This window comes from Ailuropoda melanoleuca, chromosome 5 (genome assembly GCF_002007445.2).
Source record: "Ailuropoda melanoleuca isolate Jingjing chromosome 5, ASM200744v2, whole genome shotgun sequence".
Lineage (NCBI taxonomy): Eukaryota > Metazoa > Chordata > Mammalia > Carnivora > Ursidae > Ailuropoda > Ailuropoda melanoleuca.
In genome coordinates, this window is record NC_048222.1 from 130796016 (window position 1) to 130822305 (window position 26290).

Sequence of the window (26290 nt, forward strand, 5' to 3'; positions counted from 1 at the left end):
TTTTTTAAAGATTTTATTTATTTATTTGACAGAGATAGAGACAGCCAGCGAGAGAGGGAACACAAGCAGGGGGAGTGGGAGAGGAAGAAGCAGGCTCACAGCAGAGGAGCCTGATGTGGGGCTCGATCCCATAACGCCGGGATCACGCCCTGAGCTGAAGGCAGACGCTTCAACCGCTGTGCCACCCAGGCGCCCCCCCTCTGTATTTATTTTTTAATTTGTTTTTATCAGTGTGGATTCATAGGTTTCTATTTCTTCCAATGGGTAATAAACTGTTGACATTTATTTCAGTGTTTAAATTGCTTCTTATTTGGCAAGTGAGAGCCCCTTCAACGTAGCTCCCGTGTCTTTTTGAAGTGTCTCCATCATTTTTTTTAGACCTTTTTTACTTTATGACCCCATATGATGTGTAGGCTCAACTTGTACTCTCTGTCTCAGCCTCGAATCAGTCAATTATGCAGAGAGTCCTGGTTTATTTTAGTGGCATATGTCATATAGAAACAGAAGTCTGGTGCTCCATGTTCTCATTGCTACTGAGGTATCATTGATTTTAGGCCTTCTTAAGTGGATATATTTAGAAAATAACTGTATGCACATGTAGACACACACATGTATCTAGATTTTCTTCTGTATCTATTCACCTATTGGGGTTTCTTTTGTGAGTTCATGTCAACAACTCCAGTTTCAATTCAATACTTTTCTAGTGTTCTTCATTTACATAGTTGAAGTCCCTCCTCCAACAGTGAGAAATTTGGCTCCTAGTATCCTTTTATGTTTGCTTACTTTCTCATTCCTCCTATATGCAGCAGATCTCCTAACCTCCCATCCACCACTTCCCAAGCTCCACATTTCTTTGGCCCCACTGTCACTTCGTTGTCCTTGCAACTTCCTGGGCCTTGCCACCAACTAGACCCTCAGTCATATCACCGTCTCCAAAGAAAGACAAAGGAAGACAAGTGAAAGAAAAAGAGAAAAAAAAAAGGTGAAAGAAAAGACAACATTTTTATTTCCTTCTTAAATAATCACAATTACTTACTAATGAGATGTGTGTGCCTGTCAGGGACACTGCACACCTTTTCAAACCTTGAAATTAGATTGGGCCTAACCACTGTTATTTTCTGCTCCACTTTGATTTTCACACAAAACCTGCTTTGATCACAACTACCAAAAACCCAACTCCTCAAAGATAAGAGGTCATCTGAAGAATTGTAGTTTGAACAATTATTGAAGCTATATACTTTCTCAAGCTAGTAATTGACATGGTCTCCAACAAATGTTAAATTGGATTGAAATCTCCAGTTCTAAAATTTCCTATTTTTCTGAACACAGGTAAGATGTGACCTCAGGCGAAATTTTTAGAAAATTTCCCATTCTTCGCAGTGGAGCTGTAACTGCATCCACTGTAGGACCAGCCAATAAGTAGAGGGGCAAAATGTTGGGGTAAGGCAAGGGACTTTATTCAAAAAGCCAGCAAATCTAGGAGATGGTGGACTACCCTCCTAAAGAACTATCTCCCTTCAACTTGAAATTCAAACTTCTTTTATGTAGGAAAGGATGAAGCTTCAGGGTTAGAGTCAAGAAGTGACTGATATCCGCAGGCATTCAGGTGTCCCCAAGGGTCTGAAGGCTGGAAATTGTTTTGTCCTTGTCAGTTCATCTTCACATACAAGAACCTGGTCCTTTCATTCCTGTAAATCTTAAACATAGTATATTCATTTCTGTACATATTTCCTTTTCTTCTCCAATGAGGTAGGTTTGAGGCGAAGAGCAGTTTTTGCAAATCTTACCTGTGATTTGTGCAGAGCTAAGCAGAAGTTTCTAAGCTATAGGTCACAGCAGCAGGGGAAATAGAAGCAATATAGAGTCAGACATGAGAAGTTTCTCCCTATTACAGAGCCATTTTGAATATCCACTTTTTATAATTTATTTTTTGCTCCCATCGTTGCTATATAAATGAAAACTAACACACAAGCTATTGTTAACTCTCCAAAGAAGCTTTGGAAAGAGAATATGGAGACTATCTTGGCTCTTTCTTTGGATGTAAACTTCTTTGAAAATCTCAAATGAAAGAAATATAGAAATAGAAATAACCTATTTAATAGGATTCATGGTATTGTCTTTATAATAATTATCTTTGCTTTTGTTGCTGTACTTAAACCACTTCGGATTACTTCTCCTATACTTTATAACTTAAATAAGGAATCTTGTTTACTTATTTTGAATTATTGTCAACTAGCCCAATTTGGAATTGTAATGTGAGGTTTGTTAGAACATTACATCCTGCAAGAAGACATCAGTGTATTCATAAGTTTTAACATTACAGAAAGAGTGTTCATTTAGGCTTTTGCCTAAATTTGTCAGGCCTTCAACAGGGTTCAAATCCAGTTAAATTCTTATTTCATCTAAACAGCTGCTATCTCCTTTTGCACATCTTTGCCTCAACTATAATAAGGCAGCAGTCTAAATATGCATAACAATTGGCCCCCTCCCAAGAACTTGAAGTGTGTTCTAGCCAAATGCAGATTAAATTGGCAAAGTAATAATGCCCTTCAAATTGTTGTACCCTGTTTCAAAAATGAAGTATAACTCCTAGAAACTAAAAAACAAGTTGTTCTTCAACTTATATGCTCTTCAATAACACTGAAACATAGCTTGGAGCTTTGAAAACATCCACAGAGAGAAAATGGGATCGACAACAAGCCAACTGTGACCTCCACTACTCACGAATTGTACACATTTTTGGCAGAGGTCGAACCAATGCACTGATCCATCAAGCCTACCTGTTAACAAGTGAGCACAGGGGAAGCTTTACCACTGGTGATTGTTAAAAAGTTTCAGTAATGTACAACTCTGGAGTTACTAGCAAGAACTTGTCTTAGAAATCAAGCGCTCAGCCTTAAAGATCATACTATGAGCGAATACAAAAGAAACCCAGAAATCTCAAGTTCTCTAGTAAAGATAGAGAAGGTGCTCAGAATGTCACCCACTCACATTTCGTTTTGCTTTGTTAACTACTTATTTTATTACATGTGAAGAATACAAGAGAAGATTGCCTTTTTTTCTCATTTTCAATTCTAGCCTTAAAATGGTAAGGCTCTTACAGGATGAAATCACCAGACTCAGACTGGCCCTTCAACAGAAGGTCAAGGTGGATGGTGAAGTCACTTCCATCGGTAAACACCCAGACACTTCCCAGCTGAACAAGTCTGGGCTTAATTCTTGCCATTTCCAAATTCACAGTTCTCTTGGGATGTGTCATTCCATGGAGCTGCAAAGGATGAGAAATTCCACCCCAGAGAATTCTATTTATAAGAAGTTATTCACATTTAATAATCTCAGGAGGTATGAACACAGCAATGTTGAAGTTACCTATTAATTGTTAATCCTTGGAGAAAAAATTAGACAATTATTTTTGAAAACATGAAAAGCCTCATTATAATAAAAATTAGATTCCCACATGTGATTCAGCTTCTACTCATTAATTATGGAAAAGTTAATAATTGCTAAATTGCCAGAAGTGAAAAATAAATCTTTCATCACTGGAGAAGTGCTGCGTTTTTACCAGAAATGATCAAGGATATTCTATTGGCTTGAAAGCTTTTGGCGTTTCCAGACTTTTTCTAATATATACATCAACCTGCTTACCTTTTCCAGTGCAATATAAGGCTGATTTTCTTTTACTCTTATAGTAGTTAAGAGTTTATTTCTTTCATATTTAAAAACTCATTAATTAGTCGTTTAGTGTATTGTTCTTTCTGACAACTCCATTTCACTTTTAGAGATAAGACTCTCTTGGGACCTAAGTTGGGCTTCAAATTTTCAACATGGACTAATTTTGAAAGCATGCCAATTTTTTAAAGTCTTATGGCTAAATTCTAACATCTGTAGATGTTGGCCAAAAGTCTAGCCCTCAAAAAGGAAAAAAAGGAAGAAGAACCATAAAGGGAGGGTGCTTATCTTTACGAATGACTGTATGTGCCCTTGAATAGATACTTGTTTAAAAATGATGCATTTCCACAAGGTAGTTATTTACATTTTGCTTAGAGTGCAAGTCTCTCTAGCAGACCGAATCAGATAAATTAGAGGAAATTTTGGTCACCCCTGCAGTTAAATCTTGAAAGCCTTATAAAAGTAAAATAAAATAAATCCAAATGTGTCACACCAATATTCACCAATATCCAGGCCCCTCACCTCATAATAACATTAGCAAAGCTAGAAACCCTCTGTGGTCAACATGATTCAAGTCCTCTTCCCAGTCACTGCAGTACCTTCTAGAGTGTGACTTTCGCCTGCCACTTTCCTATTCAAAACCCTGCAGCATTTTGGTCTCCTCTAAGTAAAACACTAATACCATAGCCTGACATTTATGAACCTGGGTAATCTGGTCCCATTTGAGCACTAGCTCTACACTGTTCGGGTGCTGACATCACTGACAGTTATTATTCTTAAGGAAAAGAGTCTATCCCTTCTTTCCTGGAGACATACTAAGTAAGGAAGACATTTTGAGAATGACAGCTTCTGCTCTTCTCTCCAGCCCTTCACTGGGTCCTTTCTAAGGAGGCAAGATGACATATCTAATTGGGAGAATTTAGAATCTGCATATCTGTATGGAGCATGCGTGTTCCTGGCCTTTCCTGTTGAAAGTACATTAGCTGAGCAGGCTCTGCCTTATCAGTCTAGAAGGATTACAACTGGAACATGGCAAATTCAATTCTTAGAACAATTCTTAAAAAGTGCCTTTGGTTGTTTTTCCTAAGCCATACACTCTTACCCAGACTTTGCAGCAATAACTTTGGTCCTATCTGTCTGACTCTTCTATTTCTCAATTAATTTATATTCAGTATGATGAAGGATGTGCCTGAATGTCACTTTTTAAATTCAAACATTAAACTACATAAATCTCATGATTTAGCCCATTGATTACTTGTTAATCACTAAATTCACCATTCCTTACCTGTTACTGTCCAAATCATGTTGTCTTCCCCTTTCTCAAACAGCCTCCTTCCCATCCTCTCTTGATCAGACTAGACATCAGTATCTTTCTCTGCCCATTTTTCATCCCAGTGAATGGCATCAATGTCTAACCAGCTGTCAGTGTCAGAAATGCAAATGACACACTTGACATCTCTTTATCCTACTTCTCCTTAAACCCATCAACCATCCTGCTACTATCATCCTACAAGTCTCCTTTGAGTGTTTTTGCTGGTCTTCAACATTGCCACCACCTGAATAGAACACTTTCCTTTGTGGGCCACTGCTTCCATAGTTGCTTTTTGCCTCCTTAAGAGTTCTTTCTGCTTCCATAGTTGCTTTTTGCCTCCAAAAACTTTCAGCCTTTCAGCCAAAATGTCTTCTTGTAAATGCAGATCTGATATGCACAACATCAAGATGCCCTGCCCAACAACATGTACTTTCAAAAGAATTTTGTATATTCTAATTGTACATACAGACCTACTTTTTTTAATAGGCCTCTCCAGGATTAATTTATTCCTTTGGTCCCCTAGCTTTCTGCAAGCCACTTACCCTGGCTTTCTTGTATTGTGGGGATTTGTCATGTACCCCTTCATAGGGTTTTATACTTGCATTTCCCTATGCCTGGAATGCTTTCCTCTTTCCTCTCCACGTTTACTTTTAAAACTTCAGTTCACTTGCAACTTCTTTGCAAATATTTTTTCTTTCTTGACTAGGAAAATGTTTCCATTTTGTCCTCTTATAAATCGTTATACCTCTACTCTATACAATTTTTCCCATTTCTAATTTGACATTTAATTCTGTTATTATTTCTACAATGTGTATATGTGTCAGCAAATGTAAGCCCCATGAGGGCAGAGGCTGGGTCTGATTTTTCTCACATAACACAGTTCTAGTACTTGCTCAATAAACATTTAAGTGAATGTAAAAATGTGCAGAAGGATAAACAAACTCCCAAAGTAGTTGCTGAATTGAATTAAAGCTTACTCTGGCCTGTTGGGTGATTTCCTTGAGAGCAGCAAAGATGACCAGCTAAGTGCTATCTATCTTCTTCAAGACTGTGCTATAATGGCCCCTGCTTGATTATAACATCTCTTGGGAAAAGTTTTCCCTAACAAAGAGTAGTGAAGGAAGGGAGGAAGATTTTTGGCAGAAGTATTCATACATGTAAAGAAATAGAACTGTGAAAAAGAAGATGGTGTTCAGAGAAGAACAAGTAAATTGATTTCACTACAATATGATTTTCAAAAAAATAAATTGCTTAATTGTCAATATCAAATTTATTAGTTAATTTAAAAAATCAACTGGAAATATAATGGAATGAATGGAATAAAAGGTGTCAGCTTTCATGAAGCTTACATTGTAGGGTTGATAAAATGAAGACAATTAAAGAGCAAAAAATTCCTCATCCATTATGCATGGTAAGCATGGGTACAATTTTAGAAGACTCATTATCTACCCAAACTGAAAGTACACATATCTTTCATTTATGTTTACATACTTACAAAATTTCACAATTTTTTTCTAAACAAATATGTGTAAGTATGTTCACAGAAGCACTTTAAAGAAGCTGGGAAGTCCTCAAAATGTCCGTAAACAGTTGAATAAATAAATCGTAGTATAGTCATATAACGGAACATTGTAGAGCAAAGAGCATGAATCAACCACAATTACACCTAACAACAGATGAATCTCACAGATGTGATGTCGAGCAATAGAAGCCAGCCAAAGATAAGAACTCACTGCATGAGTTCATCCATATAAAGCTAAAAAACAGGCAAAACTTATCCATGTTCTAAGAATTCAGGATACAAGTTATTCTTGGGTAATTGGTGATTGAAAGGGAGCATAAGGGAGAGGGCACTTAATGATTGCTAATACTCTTCGGTCACCAAGTGTTGGTTTCATGGGTATATTCATTTTATAAAAATTAATTGAGCTGTTCTTTCATAATTTATGCATCTTTCTATATGTGCATTAAAAGTAAAGACAATATGTTCTATTTTTTCTAATTTCTTTTTAATTTCTTCTTGAGTAAATTTTTATCATTTATGTTTTTTGGGGACATAACCACTTCATCTAAATTTTCAAATTTAATGGTCTAAAACTGCAACATTATCATATTATATTCAAATCTTGACTGTATCTATAAATATTCCCTTTTGTCTTTCCCATTTTTTAGGCCATCCATTTTTTTCTTTCTCTTGAAAGACATTTATCTACTTAATTAATATTATTTTAAATAGGCTTTATTTTTGAGTGTGGTTTTATGTTCACAGCAGAGTTGAGTGGGTACAGAGGTTTCCTATATATCTCCTTCTCCTATGCATGCATGTTCCACTCACTGTCGATATCCCTCACCAGAGGGGTACATTCATTGCAATTGATGAACCTACACTGACCCATCATAATCACCCGAATTCCATAGTGAACATTAGGGTTCACTCTTGATGTTATACATTCTATGGGCTTGGACACATGTATCCCCACTACAGTACCATACAGAGTAGTTTTACCTCCTAAAATTCCTCTGTGTTCTGCCTTTTCATCCCACTTGCCTCTCTAATCCCTTTTACCCACTGATCTTTTCACTGGCTTCATAGTTTTGCCTTTTCCAAAACATCATATCATTGCAATCATACATGTAACTTTTTCAGATTGGCTTCTTTCACTTAGGAATACACATTTAAATTTTCTCTGTGACTTTTCATAGCTTGATAGCTCATTTCCTTTCAGTTTTAAATAATATCCCATTATTGTAGTTTATTTATCCTTTCACCTAGTGAAGGACATCTTGGTTGCTTCCAGGTTTGGGCAATTATGAATAATACTAACCTTTTCAAAGGATAACATTGGTTTCATTGGCCATGTTATTATCCCCAATTAACAGATGAGTCCGAGAGAAGTTATGTGACTTGCCTGAAGTTACCGGGGTAGTCTGAGCCTGCTCTCCTAACTGTCCAACATACTGCCTCATCCAGTGAACACACACATATTTCTAAATAAAATATCACACACAAATTGTGCAAAGGTAAACCATGAACTTACATAGGTATACTTGCAGAAAGGACATAAGAATTGATTGGTAGTGTAGGAAGTCACATAGAAATTAACATTCTCTGTAATGTTTAAAATACATTCATATATTTTTATGTTACTCATAGAATTGAATTAATTTAAAAATAAGAAATGATATAAAAGGTACAAACATCAAATCAACCCTTCCTGATCTTCCTCTTGCCCTTCACATTATCTCATCACAGCAACCCCCTGCAGAGCCAGACCTTCCCACATCAGCAGCAGTTTCCTCCTCCTTCTTTTTTTTTTAAATTTATTTATTTGTTTTAGAGAAATAGAGAGAGAAAGAGAGAGTGTGCAGCAGAGTGAGGGGCAGAGGGAGAGAGAGAATCCTCAAGCAGACTCCCCACTGAGCACAAAGCCTAACATGGGGCTCGATCCCAGGACACTGAGATCATGACCTGAGCCAAAACCAAGAGTCAGCCGTTCACCTGACTGAGCCGTTCAACATGGCGCCCCCCAACAGGTTCCTTCTTACCCTGGAGCCATGTTAGTTCTGCAGAACCACATCTTTAATACTAAAGAAGGATTTTTGCAAGACATTTGTGTATGTAAAGATCCATTTGGTTGCTTTTCAGAATATTTCTCCTGCAATGATTTAAAATATTGGTGTCTGGCAGCCAGGCAGATGAATGAGGGTAAGAGAAAGGAACTCACGATCCATGCGCTATGTCAGCTTAGTCTCACTGTTGCATTTATTCCAACATGTTCTTTCTCCTCAAAATAGAAAATTTCTTAGGAATTTGGTTTTACGCATATTGAAATCCAAACATTTCACCCCTTGCATTGTGCATAGTACAAACTTATTTAGGGTTCATGATAAATAATCAATCTATTGGGAAATGTTCAAAACAAAAGCAAAGCATTCTTTTTGTAGAACCTGAAAGTACTATGAAAAATCAAATGTTTTTTTTTTTTAAAGATTCTATTTATTTATTCGACAGAGATAGAGACAGCCAGCGAGAGAGGGAACACAAGCAGGTGGAGTGGGAGAGGAAGAAGCAGGCTCATAGCGGAGGAGCCTGATGTGGGGCTCTATTCCAGAACGCCAGGATCACGCCCTGAGCCAAAGGCAGACGCTTAACCGCTCTGCCACCCAGGCGCCCCTGAAAAATCAAATGTTTAATAAATGTTTATTGAGAATATATTTTCTAACATCAATTAAGTACTTTTGGATACTTAAAAACATGCTAGAGAAATATTACAAAAACCTTCTCCAAATTAATCTGGGACTCCAAGGCGCTCCATATTATCTAAACTCTCTTGTGCCCCCAACACTAAGAAATACATACAAGTCTGTCTCATAGTTGAACACAGGGTGATTTTTTTTAAAGAAATAAAAAGAAAGAAAGGGGGGGAAATTCCTTCATAGTTGTGACCACACATTGCTCTTACAGGAATTTGTCCCCAAGTGTATTAATTCTGGATGGATGACACAACTTAAGTTGTACAACTGATCTGAATTTGCCCCAACTCTTCACATTCCCAGGAAACTAGAAGCAGACACTCTCTGGAGAAGGTCATGTCTATCTTCAACCTTGATGGACTTCCCAAATAATTTTCCACCGGCAATGACTAGCAAGCAGCCAAAGAAAACAAAGCTCACAAAGAAATAAGACAATATGAGAGAGACCAGAAAAAATAATAATAGAAACAGATGTGCAAGTACATCAGATCTTAGAGATATCAAATAAATAAATAAAAACATATATGCTTATCATATTTAAAGAAAGAAATTACAAATGAAAATACAGAGAACAAGAAAATTTTTAAAAGGTTTTAAAATAACTAAATTAATTATAGAATTAATAATATAATAACTATAATTAAAAAGTCATTAGCCACATTTGGACACATGTACACAAGATAGAATTAGCGAACCTGAAGATAGATTAAAAAAGTTACCACAAATGCAAAAACAAATGTTAGTCTAAGATGACTCACTGCCAAGGCTACCAGTCACTCAAAATTAAAAACTGAAAAGCATAACATTGATCTCACATAACCTCTTCCAGGAGATAGAAGAGGCAAAAACATGCATAACTCCCTTCCCAAGGGTCAGGAAAGGAACAAAAGCTTGACAGGGTCAAAAGAAAGAAACCACTAAAGGACAATCTCATTCACAAACATGGATACAAAAATTCGACACCAATTACTAGCAAGTTGAATCCTGCTGTATGTAAAATGAATGAAATCATGATGAAGCTTATCCCAGAATGCAAGATAGGTTAAACATTGTAAAATCTATGAGTGTGTATAAAGCAGGCATTGAAAAGAAGCTTGGTAAAAAAGCAAATACTAGCAAACTAGAAATAAAAAAGAGCTTCTAAATGTACTAGTTGTGTAAAAACAAACTGCAGTAAAGGTTCATGATGAACTATTGAGAACTTTCCTTTTGATATCATCTACATTACAAAGATGCCACTATCAAAGGTTTAAGTCAGCATCCCATCACGTCAGTGGTTCTCTCCAAAAGGGCAAAGGAAAAATCAGGTGTATGTTGGTACTGGCATTACAGATCACTGGAGCAAAAACTGATTATTCAGTGGTATTTCAACCATCAGTTCATTTTGGGAGATTTGGCTCCTACAAAGCAATTCACACAACTCTTTCTAGATAGACTGGGGATTTAAATCTTTTAGAAGAAAGCATAGGGGAATAGGTTTATAACTTTAAGTAAAGAAAATTTCTTAAACATGGCACAATATAAAAAGCATGTATAAAAATACTGATAAATTAGACCTCACCAATTTTAAGAACTTTTGATTTAATAAGAGCTTTCAGAAACTTATGTTTCGATAAAGATAGTGGAAAGGCAAGCCATAACTGGAAGAAAAGATTTAGAAAACACATATTACTTACAAAAGATTAGTATCCAGAACATATATATTATAGAACATGTATGCGTCAACAGAAAACTTTTTAAAACAACATTAAAATAGGACAGATGGCAAATCTTAAAACACAAATAGCCAATAAACTTGTGAAGAATAGTGACTTTGTTAGTAATTAAAGAAATCCTAATTAAAAATACAATGAGGTATCTTTTTAATCCACCATTTTGGCAAAAAATGGTAAGTCTAACAATTCCCAGAGTTGGTGAAGATGTGGGGTAACTGGACTCACAAATATCCACCAGCAGGAGACTTGATCAAGAGCTTGTTGTGTGTTCACAAAATGCAGCAGTGAGGAGAGACAACTATAGCTATGCAAACCAACACAGAAAACATAAAAAACAATTCTGAATGAAAAAAGTGGGTCACAGAAGAATACTGAGAACATGATTCCATTTACATAAAGGCAAAAAAATAGGCACAACCAAAAATATATTGTTTAAGGATAGAGTTGCACTGGGTAAATGATAACACAAAGTTCAGGGTAGCAGTTCCTTTGGGGGAGGTTAGTAGACTTCGAGGGAATCCATTGCACTGGAGAGTGTGAGGATTTTATGAAGCTGGACTGAAAGTTTCATGAGGGCAGGAACCAGTACTTTCTCCTCTCCGTTTTATTTCCTGAGTCTAGCAAAGTGTGTGGCACTTTGTGTGCTCAATCAACACTTACTGGGTAAATAAATGAATATGTGGTCTTTATAAACCATAAAGCTACACAAATCAAGACTTTTTTTAAAAAATTATTTTACTGTATTTTAGCTTGTAGAATTATACAAGTTAATGAAGTATAATATTCAGGGAAGACTATTCAAAGTATAATGTTAACCTGGCACTCTTTGACAAAATTAATTAAAATTTTAGTTTTAAAATTGTGATAATTATAATTACATATAAATTGCCACATGAGGATGAAACATAAAATCTGACTTCAGTGGCGCATACTTTGAAAGACAAAGCCACAAAAAAAAAAAAAAAGGAACGAAAAGTCGCGTTGGTAAAGTCTGCAAATTTACTACGTAAGTTATAGTTCACAAGGTGGAAGTTTGTGAAATGTGGTTAACATGCAAATAATTGAGTGTTTGTGAACTCAAATACCCTTCTACCAATGTGTCTCCAATTAGAAAAAGACATCAAATGAATTAAATGTTCATTATATTTGGAGTGTGGAATCAAGCCATAGTAACCCATTGCACATTTGCCAGTTTTCTGATGTTTTAGCTCTGTTTATTCAATTGTCCTGCTGGGATGTTTGTATACTGTATGTGAAAAATGTGTATCTGCATGCCCATTACAGCAAATTCATATAATCCACACTATATATTGCTCCCGGCTGCGTTCGATGGAATCTATCCAATGAGTGAGCAAAGTCTTCAAGTTACAAACAATATTCAACGAGGACTTTTATCTCAACCAGATACTGTGTTTTGTTCAAGTTATTTACCCAGATACTGTATTTTATTCATGTTACTTACCCAGGATATTTCTATATACGTATAAGTTGACCCCGATCTCCAATAAAGGAGATTTGTTTAGCGGAAGAACTTCATGAAGGTCAAGCTTTTTCTTTTATTTTATTTCATTTCACTTTTTAATTTAATTTAATCTTATTTCACTTTATTTTTTACTTATTTGTTTGTCATATCTCTAGACCTAGGTCTAAATAAAACTTTGAATATAAAATGCCATGAAAGAAATTTGCTAAGAAACATGTTTTATTCTGGGGACCGGCAGCAAACACACATTAACAAGCTCCCCTTGCATTCACCTCACCACTAATTCTGAATTGATCTCCTGGATGTATTTAGGAGACAAGGTGATGAAAGATTAAAGAATTGTTTTATCTTTCAGAAGACAGGCTTATCTGAGAAAAAGCCATTATCTGTACAGAAGGGTATCTCTTCAAAGTTTAGTTTTCCTTCTGCATGTACACAGTGTATTGTGCTAACGTTTGGTTTTTTAAATGGCAGCCACGGTGACTATCCATCAGATATATTTTGGGGCTTTGTATGATTTACATAGCAACTTAAAAACTCTATTAAGTTTTATATAAAATTGGTGTACATTAAAAATTGCAAATTAGTAAAGGGTTTAGCAAATTATGTATATAACAAGTTATATTAATATCTCTTCATTTTTTAATTTTTAATTTTATTTTTTAGGGTCAGGGAGGGACAAAGGGAGAGGGAGAGAGAGAATATTAAGCAGGCTCCATGCCCATTGCGGAGCCCAACTCGGGGCTCCATCTCAACCTTGAGATTATCATTGATCTCAAGCCGAAATCAAGAGTCGGATGCTTAACTGACTGAGCCACCCAGACACCCCAATAGCCCTACCTGTTTTAAAGATATTTAAATGGTTTCTTGGAAAGAATTGCTTTCTTAAAAAGGTAATCACAGATTCAGGCTTGTCTTCATGAGGCAAAATGAAGTGGGGAAATGTGCAGTTCACCATGCTTTGTGGGTGTGGGCACTCAATCTGAGAAAATCACACTATATCCAATATTTCAATCAAAATTACTTAGACAGCAGATTTAAATGACTGCTTGGTGTTTTTTTACTTTAGAGATAGATATACTTTTACAACTATTTCATAAATCAAACCCAGTGTCAATTGATATAAAATATTATTGCTTTATTTATTAGTAGTATATCTATATGAGGTCAAATATCCATTCAAAATGGATATTTTTCAACCATAATTTGGTGCTTCAAATACCAAAAGAAGTCTGGTTTCAATCAGATGATGTTTTGGGATAGTTTACTAAGTTTGTTTCCCATTTTGTATGATGTTTTCAAACTCTTTCAGCCTATCCTAATACCGATTGATGATATCTAAACAAATCAAAAAATTTTTCAAATCTCTTAGAGCTGTTAAATTGTTGAAGTTGTTTTTAATAAAAATATTTCTGTCTTTCAATATTATTTACAAGGATTTAGATCTAGTCTAATCTGTTCAACTTGTTAATCATTGTCAGGTGCCAGATTCCAATTGGTTTTGAATGTGTCTGTATGACTTTTTTTTCCATATTCTTTGAGTTAAATTTCTATTACTTATTTGAATGTTATTTAATAAAGTTCATACATTTAAAATAAAACCACCAGGTAAAATGAGTTCTGGTTTAGTTTAAAGAAGCTGTTACCAAATTAGCATTTCATATACAGATGGATGTGACCCAACACTGATTTAGACAAAAGAAACGACTTGAACTGACATGTATCACCATGACACAGCCTCTAATGTGTTGGCGAATAAATCCAGATTTCAACACATTATTCAGTTCCTTTCAGTACCTCTAGAAGGTGGTTTATCTAGAATCCCCATACTGCTGTTGAGGAAAGCAGATTCTGCCGTTAACTAAGAAATCAACTGGAAGGCATTTTTATAACCGATGTCACATTAGGAAAAACTGAAAAGTAATACCAATAAATGCAAACTATATCACTTGGGCAAGGGAGACCCTGAATGTCACTTTCAGTATTTGAGAATTGGATTTTTGGATTTAGCTTACCATCAACATGGAGAATGAAAAAAAAATAACTTAAAAAAAAACATGCAAAAATCCTAACATCCACCAATAATCTTTGTATTGGGAGACTCTGACACCAGGCATTTTGGTGCACTACATACAGCTCTTTTGACCATATGGACATGGTGACAAGACTATTTAGATATAATTTGAGTGAAAAATACCCACATCATGAAAGTAGTGCTTTGTACTCTCCACGATACAGATACAGAGTAGCTCTGGTCTCCAACCTAACATAGATGGCGACCCATGCCTCGGGCTCTCCCAGATGGTGGCCTCACTTAAGCTCAAAGAAAGGGTGAGAGGAACCTAACACTGGAATGGTGGAAAAGAAGAGGGGCAAGATAGGACTATCAGCTCTAAGGCTCAGAGGTTGCCTGGGGGCCCACGATATGGTGATGCCGAGGACCTACTGAAAAGGCCAACTGTGAACAGTACAGGGAAGTAATAAACATGAAAGGCTGAAGACATCATGGTTTAATTTGGGAGGAAAGCGCCTCTGAGGTTAAAAAAATTTTGACAAAAGGAAGGAGTCAGAATGCCATGCACCTAAGAATTATTAACAGAAATGTTTATAAGCATATTTGTATATGTTCCTAATCTTACTAACAGCATCCTTTTTTGTCACGTCAGCTTCCCCACGCTATAGTTGCCATAGAGAACCTAAGATAGTGCCTAATACATAGGGAGCAATCAGTTCTCAAATTAAAAAAAAAAAAAAAACTTGCAATGATTTCATGTATTTCATTGAAATCTATTTCCTGGACAAATCTTATCCCAAGGCCCTATCCAGCATTTCTTTTCCCTCGGTCTTTTCGGGGCTCTTCTGATGCCTGATCCTAAACCTTATTTAGTTCCAGCCATTTCTAAAGTCCCAGATGAAATAATAAAAAGAGAGCAGAAATAAAGCCAAATTACCCCAAACAGTCCATGTCTAATATATAGGACAAATGCATCCTAAACCCCACAAGCCAAAAAACAGTAGGTTTGAAATTCAACCCAAATTCAGCAGGCAAAAGTATTTGGTAAAATTAATAATCACAACACAGAAACCCTAAATCTGTTATTGCAGGCAAAATAATGAAATTCACACTTTGTCGTTTTAAGGAAAAGATACATATGCTAAATATGACAAAACATACCTAATTAATCACAATAAAATATCTTTGCAATATAAATGGTTTATTCTTATTCACAAATATTTACTATAATGTATGTAGATAAAGATTTTGGGTGAAAAATATTCATAGCTTTAGTGTATAAATCAAAACATCCCTCTGGAGAGAAAAGTAGCACTCTCATTAATAATGGACGTTGAAGCTCCAAGGATGTAAAATAATCTCTCCTGGTCACACAGCTAATGACCCAAACGAAGCTCAAATGTGTCTGACTCTGAAATTGTGCTTTTCCCACTGCGGACAATGACAATGTGACAGCTGGATCTTGGTCTCATGGTTAATGGTTGGGAATACATCAACATAAGTACCGTCGTCCTTTGTTCCATGTCCTTTGTCATCAACTTTTTCTTCTCTAAAATGTCAACATTCACATTTTGAACACAGCCAACTTGTTCTTAAGTCTACTGTACAACAATCTTAAATTGGGAATTGAAATTGTCACAAATTATCTGTTGTAAAAGCATGTACATTTCTTGAGTTTCAACTCCATGTTACACTTCCCAACAATTCAAATTTTTTAAAAAATTCCTGATACATGGTTACATAAACTTCTCAAATTGATTCATATCCAAATGATTTGTATTTCATATCCAAAATGATTTGTATTTCAGTTCCTCAGTATATTTACTTTTGGCCAAATCAGGCTTCCCAAAGTAAAAATTAAAATTTTATTTCAAAAGTTCAAGGGTCTTAAGCTTACTCGTATCCAATGGTCTTCAGTGAAAGCAACAGACAAAAAGTAATCTTTTCATCAATAATACTTAATTGTTTTATGCCTAAGCCCCTAAGCGCCAGGGACTCTGGATGATATTGAGTGTATATTTAAATCAGCAAGGTGGAGGTGATCTTTAGAATCTAACAAGTGATAGATGGGGCAGCATGATACTTGGCAAAAACAATGTTTGCCAAACAAGAAGAAATTGTAGGATCATGCATTGCCTCTGTAAAGATTTTCCCTCCCGAATTTTAGTCTTTATCCTTCATCTCACAACCATTACACACTCACATACCCAGAATAAGAAAAATTAACTCCTCCTTCTAGAAGGAAGCTTTCTTGCCTTTATTTTTAGGACATCTGTTCTGCGTAGCTATGATGGTGTCACTGAACCACCGTTCTTCACCAGAAGATTACATGTGCGAATTTGAATGGATGAACACTAGAGAGGACCAGCCCAGCACACTCACTTGAATTGTCCTTTAGCTTTTCAGGCAGTTCAAGTGCCTTTGAAAAGAGTGGGAATAAAGTGACTGCTGATTAAGCAGAGGGGTTGACATGGGAATAGGTTTGTCAATTGTTTGAAAGTCACACTGCATAGACTACAACTTTTTAAAATGTAAATGCATGACACAAATACCCCACAACACAATGGGATGAAAATGATTGAGACAGCCACAAAGGACAGCCAAAGCTTTATTCTAGCAATAAAGAAAAATATATATCTGGTGTCAGAGAAAAGTAATTTGAAGCATTTCATAGTTGTTATTTGCAATTTAAGAACCTAAAATTATTTTTAGTTTTAGTTTTTATAAAAATTGTTTCCTAAGTGTTTTCAACTTCTAGGCAAGATGTCCAATTGTGTACTTTGTCAGTGTATATTGTTTTGAATAGAATTTTGCATAGAATAGAAAAATTTTGAATGGAATGGAATGAAACACACCCCACCAAAAATCTACTTTTCTGGGAGTAGATCAGTTCAATTACCAGTTTAAACAATACTGAGATTTTACATAATTCCATGCTGACCAATGTGATCGGAAGCATCTCCCATCCAACTTGGGGAGCTGGTACAAAGAAGCAGCTTTCTTGTTGGGTAGGAAAGGAAAGGATTCATTGACAGTTGTCCATTGTCCTTTGACTGATCAAGGTTGATCTCGTTCCATGTTTTGTCTCTAATTATGTTAATGAAGAAGTAAATAATGGTCTTGACCCTAGGAAAAAATATTAATGCCCAATTTTCCAATTAGCTAAAATATTAACCAAAAAAGTCATGAAAAGGAAACTATTTAACATAATAATAATTTACATTTTACAATTACAGTAATTTTAGAAATAAAAAAAGAGAAAGAAAAAAAGGAAGACATAAAGAGAAATGAAAGAAAAGGAAGGAGAGCGAAATACCAAATGTATGGCAATCTAAAGGAGGAAAGACTTCTTAAAACTTGTCCCAGAACTTCTCATTTTCTACTTGCCCTACAAACACAATATTCTATGTTATAGAATTAGACATATTTCCTGAATTTAAATTGTAGGGAAAAAAAGAAAGGAAGTAAAATAGATCTCCATAATCCAGATGTTTCTGGGTCTTTACATGTTATTTCTGTCTTAGAAGCATAGCAAATCAGAAATAGGAGTCTTTTTTTTCTAAATGAATTAAAGCATTGGCCAGCAGTGCAGAATAAACTGAACACTTGTCAGGCAAGCTAAAGCAGGGGTCAATAGTCCTCACCTCACTACAAACAGCTTTAGACTTCTGTCTATCGCATATCTGTGTTTCCAATTTCCATCATGGCCAGCCTACACAGTTTTTCCTTTTTAAGTTCCTCCACACAATGTCCACAAAGCAGCTCTTCCTCCCTCTTTTGCGTTTCCTCCCAGAGACTTCGAATCCGTTACTGTCTAGGTTCTCTGTACCACCTGCTTACCTTTTCAAAGCCATAATTGGACTCAATGAAACTAGATGTCTTCTAGATAAGGACCCAAAACCTGAGAAGGCATTTAAATAATCTTTGGTTATTTGCACATGCCCCTTACAGTCTCATCTCTCTTTAGGCTTCTTCCAGATAAAATTGTTTAAACAAATAAAAAGCTGTCAACAAAAGAAATGGTGGGCGGTCTTTCCCATCATTTTATAAAAGTTTGAGGACAGTTTTCATCTTTGAAATCAGTTGTGAAATATAACTGTAAAGATTATGACTAGAGACTCATTATTTAAAGGGGTATTTGATTAACTAAAACTCAGACAAATGGAGAAATATTGTATATACTCAAATGTGTCTTCCCTGTATCTTTTAAATATCATCTTAAATATAGATATATCGTCTACTATATATACATGCTATAATATTTCTCTGTTTCAATTCCTCGGGAAAAGGAACCATGTCACAAGCAATTGAAACTGAAAGGAGAGTGATGTATTCATTAAAATAACGCTGTGTGCTGTAGCTGAGCTCAAAGGCTCAGCAAATAAGTGTGTCTCTTGCTCTTGTCACCAACCCCTGTGGGTTTTCCCGGTTAAGAGGCTATCACAATCTTTCAGGGATCAAATCTCCTTTCATTTTCTGGTTGCACCCTCCTCTTTGTGCAGCCAGTAGATGGGGAAAGAGACGGAGAGTCTCTAGTCACAATCTTTAGTCACATGCTCCCGCCTAGATTCGAAGTGAGGAGGGCTGAGCACGGTGGCTCCAGACTGCACAGACACCTCTCACCAACAAATCTGTACAAAAGAAGAAAAGCACGCGTCTTAGGCTTAAAGTTAGCCACCTCTTCTGCATAATAAGCAAATGCAAAGAGACTGAAATGGTGGTGATTAAGTAGATTTATTTTGCTTCTATGGGTGAACTTCATGCCATATATGGCTATATGATGGCAAATAGAAAAGGGAACATTATTTGAAATAAGAATATCATGGATAAAGTTATCTTGTAATTAGCACAAAAATGAAGACCCATATTAGTAGTCCCACTATAGCTGTACAACACCGAATACTGCTTTTCACTAAAATTTACATCTCACATAATATCCAGTTTCTACCACCCTCTCCAGTTCACAGCAGTGGGAGAATTGGCCAGCTGTGGCCTGGAAAGCAGGTGGTGATACTACTATTGGTTTGATGACGATGACAGTGATGATAGTAAACCCTTGCTCGTGTGGTGCTTCTGTGCTAAACATCGTCCTCGGTATATTACATCCAAACTCTTTTACTACGACCTCGTAAACTCTGTTAGCCTACTTACCGATGAGAACTCTGAAATTAACTGAAAATTAAATTATCGAGAAAAGAGTCTGTAAATGGTAGAGCTGGGATTTAAACTCAAGAAGTTAGACTCCATTGCCCAAGCTTTTCACCACCATACTTTATACTCTCAAATAAACCAACTCTTTCTTTAAAACTAGCCTTTTTCCTAAAAGCCCCATCTCCCTTGGTTCAAATGAAAACAGTGACTACAAGAATTTTCATGACTATGGTCTCTGCACTTTTACTTGTTCCTTTGTAAAATCCTACCCCCTTCGTCCACCCCAACTCTGAGTGATACATTGATGTGTATGGGAACAAAACCTGCTGCCATTATAGGTTTACTTTAAGGGAATAAACCAGCGTGGTAGAGGAGGAAGGGATGTTCTGAAAATATAGGAAATTATTTGCTGGAAATTAGAACAGGAGGGAACAGACTTTTCAGACATCTTCACTACCAACTTCTGACTAATTTTTTTCCATAGAAATTTTATAAAGTACAATTAAAAGCAGTTACAATTTCAATACTCATTACTCTATAACTCTTCTCAACAGAAGAATTGAAGGGTTGCTCCTTCATCTGATAGAATATCTATAAAATCCTATAGCAAATAATTCTTAATGGTAGACAACTGAAAGCCTTCTCACAAGATTAGGACCAATTGTGTGAAATCAGTTATAACAATTTATGTTCAACATTCAAGTGAGGTCTTAACTAATTCAAGAAGGCAAGAAAAGAAAATAGTGTTTATATGAATGCAAAGGGAGCAATAAATCTGTAATTATTATATATTTTATGTGCTTTTCCATGTAGAAACTTCAGGAGTCTTCAGAAAACTGTAAGTAAAAACTAAGTTTAATAATATTTCTGAATATGACATCAACAAACTAAAATGAATTGTATTTATATACATCTAAAATAAAAAAAACAGAAAATGAATTACATTAAAAGATATAATTTAGGGGTGCTTGGGTGGCTCAGTCGGTTAACTGTCTGCCTTCAGCTCAGGTCGTGATCCCAGGGTGCTGGGATCGAGCCCCACATCGGACTCCTTGCTCAGCAGGGAGCCTGCTTCTCCCTCTGCCTCTGACTCTGCCTCCCCTCCCACCCCGTCTCTCATGAATGAATAAATAAAATCTTCACAAAATATATGTAATTTAGAATGGCATCAAAAAACATACATCTAATGAAACATGTGCCAGAACTTCACACCAAAAATTAAAAACATCAAAGATATTAAAGATGACCAAAATAAGTGGAAGGGTATATCATGTATGTGGGTTGAAAGTCTTAATAATGTACATGTGTCAATCATGTGCCAATTGAAATATAGACTCAATGTAACTCAAATCCCAGCAGTTTCTTTGATGGAAATTAACAGATTGATGCTAAATTTATACATAATAATGAAACTAAACCAACTACAACTACATATAACAAAATGAACACACAAATATCAAACTGATCAAAAGACGCCAGCTAAAAGAGCACGTATTTTATGATTCCATTTTTTTTAAAGCTCATAATCTAAGGGAAAACCAAAGGGCCTAATTACTGAAAGAGGTAGGACGCAGTCTCTGGAGAGCTGTTACTATTCTATTTTTCTATCTGCTTCCTGGTTACATCCATGTATTCAACTTACAAAAATTCATCAAGGTGTATGCTTAGGTTTTACGTACTTTTATGTATGTATGTGGTACTTAAAACTCATGTTGAAATTGAGAACATTTGTTGAGCATAATTGTAGATCATTGTTTTGTCTAAGGTCAGATGTCTAGTGCTCACAGGGCCAGGACAACAACAGAACCGGTCCTCACCCACTGTCCATATTTCTCAAACACTACAATATCCCTGTCAATCCCATCTTATTAATAACCAAAGAGTTTTTTCACAAGGTAGAGCGATGCAATACCCATTACAAACCATAATTTCTTTGGAATTATCTGCTCCATGTTCCAGGAAATCAACACAAAACAGAATTTATTAGAAGAAAATCTGATCCTCAGTTGAGAACCACTGGCTTCTATATTCAAATATAATTAAATATAGAATTACTGTTGGGCAACACGATAGTAATAACAGCACATACTATGAGGAAACAAAATACATATTTTTGACCACAAAAATTTGGAGGACCCTAGTATGACAATTTCACAAGTTTTCTATTCTTTGAGAGTTATCCAAGTAACAAAAATATCTTATGCCATCTCATGATGGAAAACTACAGGGATTCAATTCAAAACACCTGGTGAAAACTAAGTGGTCACACAGGGGATCAGCATTCCAAGAAACTCTGGAAATTAATGTAGTTCAAAATGCAAAGAGTGTTTTAGATTAAAGGAGATCATAGTTACTGATGTGTTGAAAAGTTCATTTGAGGTTTTTAAAAGGTTTTGAGCCAATTTTATTTTTTGAAAGTGTGTCTAAAACTTGCATTCCTTTAAAGCTCTGCTGAATCTTTTGAAAGCACAGCCATTGCTCAACTGAAAAATAAATCTCTAAGTATAAAACAATTTTTATTTCCTTCATTCATCTATTCCGTCACTCAGCCATCCACTGCCCCCTTCTAAGTGCCAGGTACTGCATTAAGGGCTAGACACAAGGGGATAAATGAAACATGGTCCTTGCCACGAAGTGCCTCCCAATCTGAGATTAGTACTATGACACAATGTGAGGAGTTCCAGCTGAAAACCAAAGAGTATTGAATACCATGATCTAAATTGTAATTTCTTAAGAGTCCCATTATCATAGTAGCTAACATTTATCGAGTACTTACTATGTGTCAAACGTGGAAACTGAGGTTCCAGTAGATTGAGCCAAGAACCCAAAGACACCAAGCTAGTAATTCCAGCCCTGTCTGTGTGTGTCCAGAGTCCTTATTCTGGGCCGTTAACACCAAATAAACCCTGAGATCCACTGAAATATGGAATACAGTGGCTAAAAAAACAACTTTGAAGAAACTGCTGGAGACGGTAACAAAGGGGTTACACTGCAGTTTTCACGCTAAAGAACTGTCCTTTTTATCCTCCACATTCTCATTGGGTTCCTAGGGGACTATTCTACCTGTTGTATTCATACTGTCTAGATTCATACATCAAATCTAAGGTTAAATGACTAACTTAATTCCATGAGTTACCTTTAAAAAGAAAAGGCTTTTCATTGTGCCCCGGCTTGTGCAATTAAACTGCCCCCTGTCTCAGCGTCGGAACTGTGGGTGTGCTCAATGGTTTCCTGGCAGCCCGAGGTCAGGGAGTCGGGTTCGGGAGATTGTTCCCCTTCAACTCTGGTCCACCCACCCCCATTCTGGGCTCTCGGGTGCTCCCATTTACAAGGCTGAATACCGAACAACAGAACCTCATTACCGCAGATGCAGACCTTCACAAGAGGCCATGGGTCACATTAGCTCCTTTGTTCTGCACGTTTTCCAAAACATTCCGTCTCTTTCAATTTCCCTATCTTTCTCCCTGGCTTGCCCTCCCTCTTCCTTCTACAAATCCACCCCTTTCTGCGTTGATGTGCTTCCCCTATTATGTTGCTTTTCCTTCAAAACAGAACTTAGCAAGTAGGCACATAGTCCAGATTCGAATGGTTGAGACAGAGTGACGCTGAGCGAAACAGATGGGAAATCAGCAGCGGCCTCCTGCGGAGAGGACCACGGACAACTCTGCCAGTGTCCTAACAGACACCATAGACCTTGTTGAGATCTCCGCATATTGAAAAGACCACTCCAGAGGGACCCCAGTAACAACTTCCCCATCCCAGGAGAGGCGTACTGTCATGGAGGCTTGGGGTCCACACCGTGGACACAGCATGGGGGAATTAATACAACAGCGCAGCCTTCACACTGCTTCCTCTTGCTGCGGGCATGCGGTTCAACAAAAGTTAAGCGCGTTTGATGATGGTGCTATCAGTAGTCATCACAAAATCAAAATGACTTGTTTCCTATGCAGGCCTTTCCTACCGCACTGTTATACCACAGTCCTTCCTGATAATAACAACAGCATTTCTGCTTCATGGATATGGGTGTTCCTGCTCCCCACCCTGCAATTCAATGTCATGAACAGCAACTGTCACCTGTCTGTCCCAGTGAAATCACCAAGTGAAATCACCAAATCACACTTGAGGAAAGACCTCTAGAAGAAGCGCAAGACGGAATAAGAAAATAGGTCTCTGACTCATAGCAGCTGAAGATAGGCTTTGTCCATGATACAGAGAGGGAAGTGACTATATTAAATCCCTGAAACAGCACAGTTTCTTCTGTTGCTGAGCCCAAATCCATACTTGCACAGCCACTGAATGCTCCCGACTCCCGTCTCCCCGGTGACAAATAAAGAGAAATGAAATGGATTAGCGGATGAGAAGTGTGAAAGACGTATTTGAGATTTTCATAGGCAGCTTTATTATGGTTTCTTTGCATTATTAATTGCTTGGTATTTCAGCGATTTTCCTACTTCGATGAAGATAACAAAAATCTTTCAAATCTGTGCTATTTTTTTTTTCAAGAAAGGAAGGAAGAAGGTGACACATTTTAAACTTTCTTTTAAAAATACAGAATGGGCTCCAGATAAAAGTCTCCCTGGATTATTTCCTCCCATCCCCTAATTTATGTGCCACATGTCCTTACAACCTGGCACATCTACATTCAAAGTAAATATTTGAAACTGTTTTTAAAAGCCATTTTAATGGGTATCGGTAAGTGGTCTTTTAAAGAGACAATTTGGAAGAAAACTCTCTGTTCTCCTCTTCATATAATGCTTTGAGAGTTGTGTTAAACAACTGACTGCGGAACATCCTGAGGCTGCAAAGGTCTCTATGTGATGAGAAGAACAGGGAAGATAGAGCTTCCGCAATAGGCTTTGAGCTACTTAGGCTGCAGAGTTCTGGTCAGTTTGTTGTTGTTGTTGTTGTTTGTTTGTTTGTTTTAATGGTGAACTTCATATGTGAAAACGGCTTGTTTTTCTCTTAGAACAAATAATAATGTCCCAAAGTTCTAAGCTGATCCTGGATAGATCTGCAAAGTTTATATTCTGTGATGAGACAAATTTCCTGCAACTCAGGATTTCTCTTCCCACTTTTTGATGTTGGGTTGCCTTGATTGGATGAAAACAAAACATAAGGAGCTGTCAATCCTTTTTTTTTTTTTTTCGGAGCTTTTCTGTTCCTTTTGAAATTAGTTACAGCCCGCTTTTTGTAGCATTGTAACCAGCCTGACCTAATTTAATTACCATGACTTGTGTGGTTTAAAGATAAATACTTTTATTCAGTCCGTCTACTTTGTGTATGTTTCCCTCCCTTTCATACAACCCTCTATATCTTAGCATTCAAAACCCTTGTCATTTCTTTCTTTCTTGGGCTAACACAGAGTTAGTTTTTATAGTGGTGTCTATATTCACAAGTTTTCTTTGATGCAATGTTTGCTCTCTCCCTGCTTTGCTGTATGTGTTTCTGTGCTGGGAATCGTGGGCCTTTGTGGGACCCAGACTAAACATTCTTTGACTTGAATCACCGAGCATTACTACTGTAGTGTCTCTGGGCAGACCCAACTGCTCTGATTTAGAAATCGAAGGGGGGAAAAGGAAACTGAAAGGAACGTGGCAGGGACTTGGGGCTTGGAAACACTGCATTGGAAAGTTCAGCCCGCAGAAATGTACCACCAGGACCAGAAAAAGATTAGACATTTACTCAGGCAATTTAAAATGGGAAACCTATTTTGGTTATTCCAGATTCACCGCAAGTCTTGTAAAGGGAATGCTTACCATTTTACTGGTGCTTTCTTCCTGAGAAAAGAAGGCATGCGGAAAGATTTTCACAGTAAAAAGATCGCACGCTCTGACTANATAACAACAGCATTTCTGCTTCATGGATATGGGTGTTCCTGCTCCCCACCCTGCAATTCAATGTCATGAACAGCAACTGTCACCTGTCTGTCCCAGTGAAATCACCAAGTGAAATCACCAAATCACACTTGAGGAAAGACCTCTAGAAGAAGCGCAAGACGGAATAAGAAAATAGGTCTCTGACTCATAGCAGCTGAAGATAGGCTTTGTCCATGATACAGAGAGGGAAGTGACTATATTAAATCCCTGAAACAGCACAGTTTCTTCTGTTGCTGAGCCCAAATCCACACTTGCACAGCCACTGAATGCTCCCGACTCCCGTCTCCCCGGTGACACATAAAGAGAAATGAAATGGATTAGCGGATGAGAAGTGTGAAAGACGTATTTGAGATTTTCATAGGCAGCTTTATTATGGTTTCTTTGCATTATTAATTGCTTGGTATTTCAGCGATTTTCCTACTTCGATGAAGATAACAAAAATCTTTCAAATCTGTGCTATTTTTTTTTTCAAGAAAGGAAGGAAGAAGGTGACACATTTTAAACTTTCTTTTAAAAATACAGAATGGGCTCCAGATAAAAGTCTCCCTGGATTATTTCCTCCCATCCCCTAATTTATGTGCCACATGTCCTTACAACCTGGCACATCTACATTCAAAGTAAATATTTGAAACTGTTTTTAAAAGCCATTTTAATGGGTATCGGTAAGTGGTCTTTTAAAGAGACAATTTGGAAGAAAACTCTCTGTTCTCCTCTTCATATAATGCTTTGAGAGTTGTGTTAAACAACTGACTGCGGAACATCCTGAGGCTGCAAAGGTCTCTATGTGATGAGAAGAACAGGGAAGATAGAGCTTCC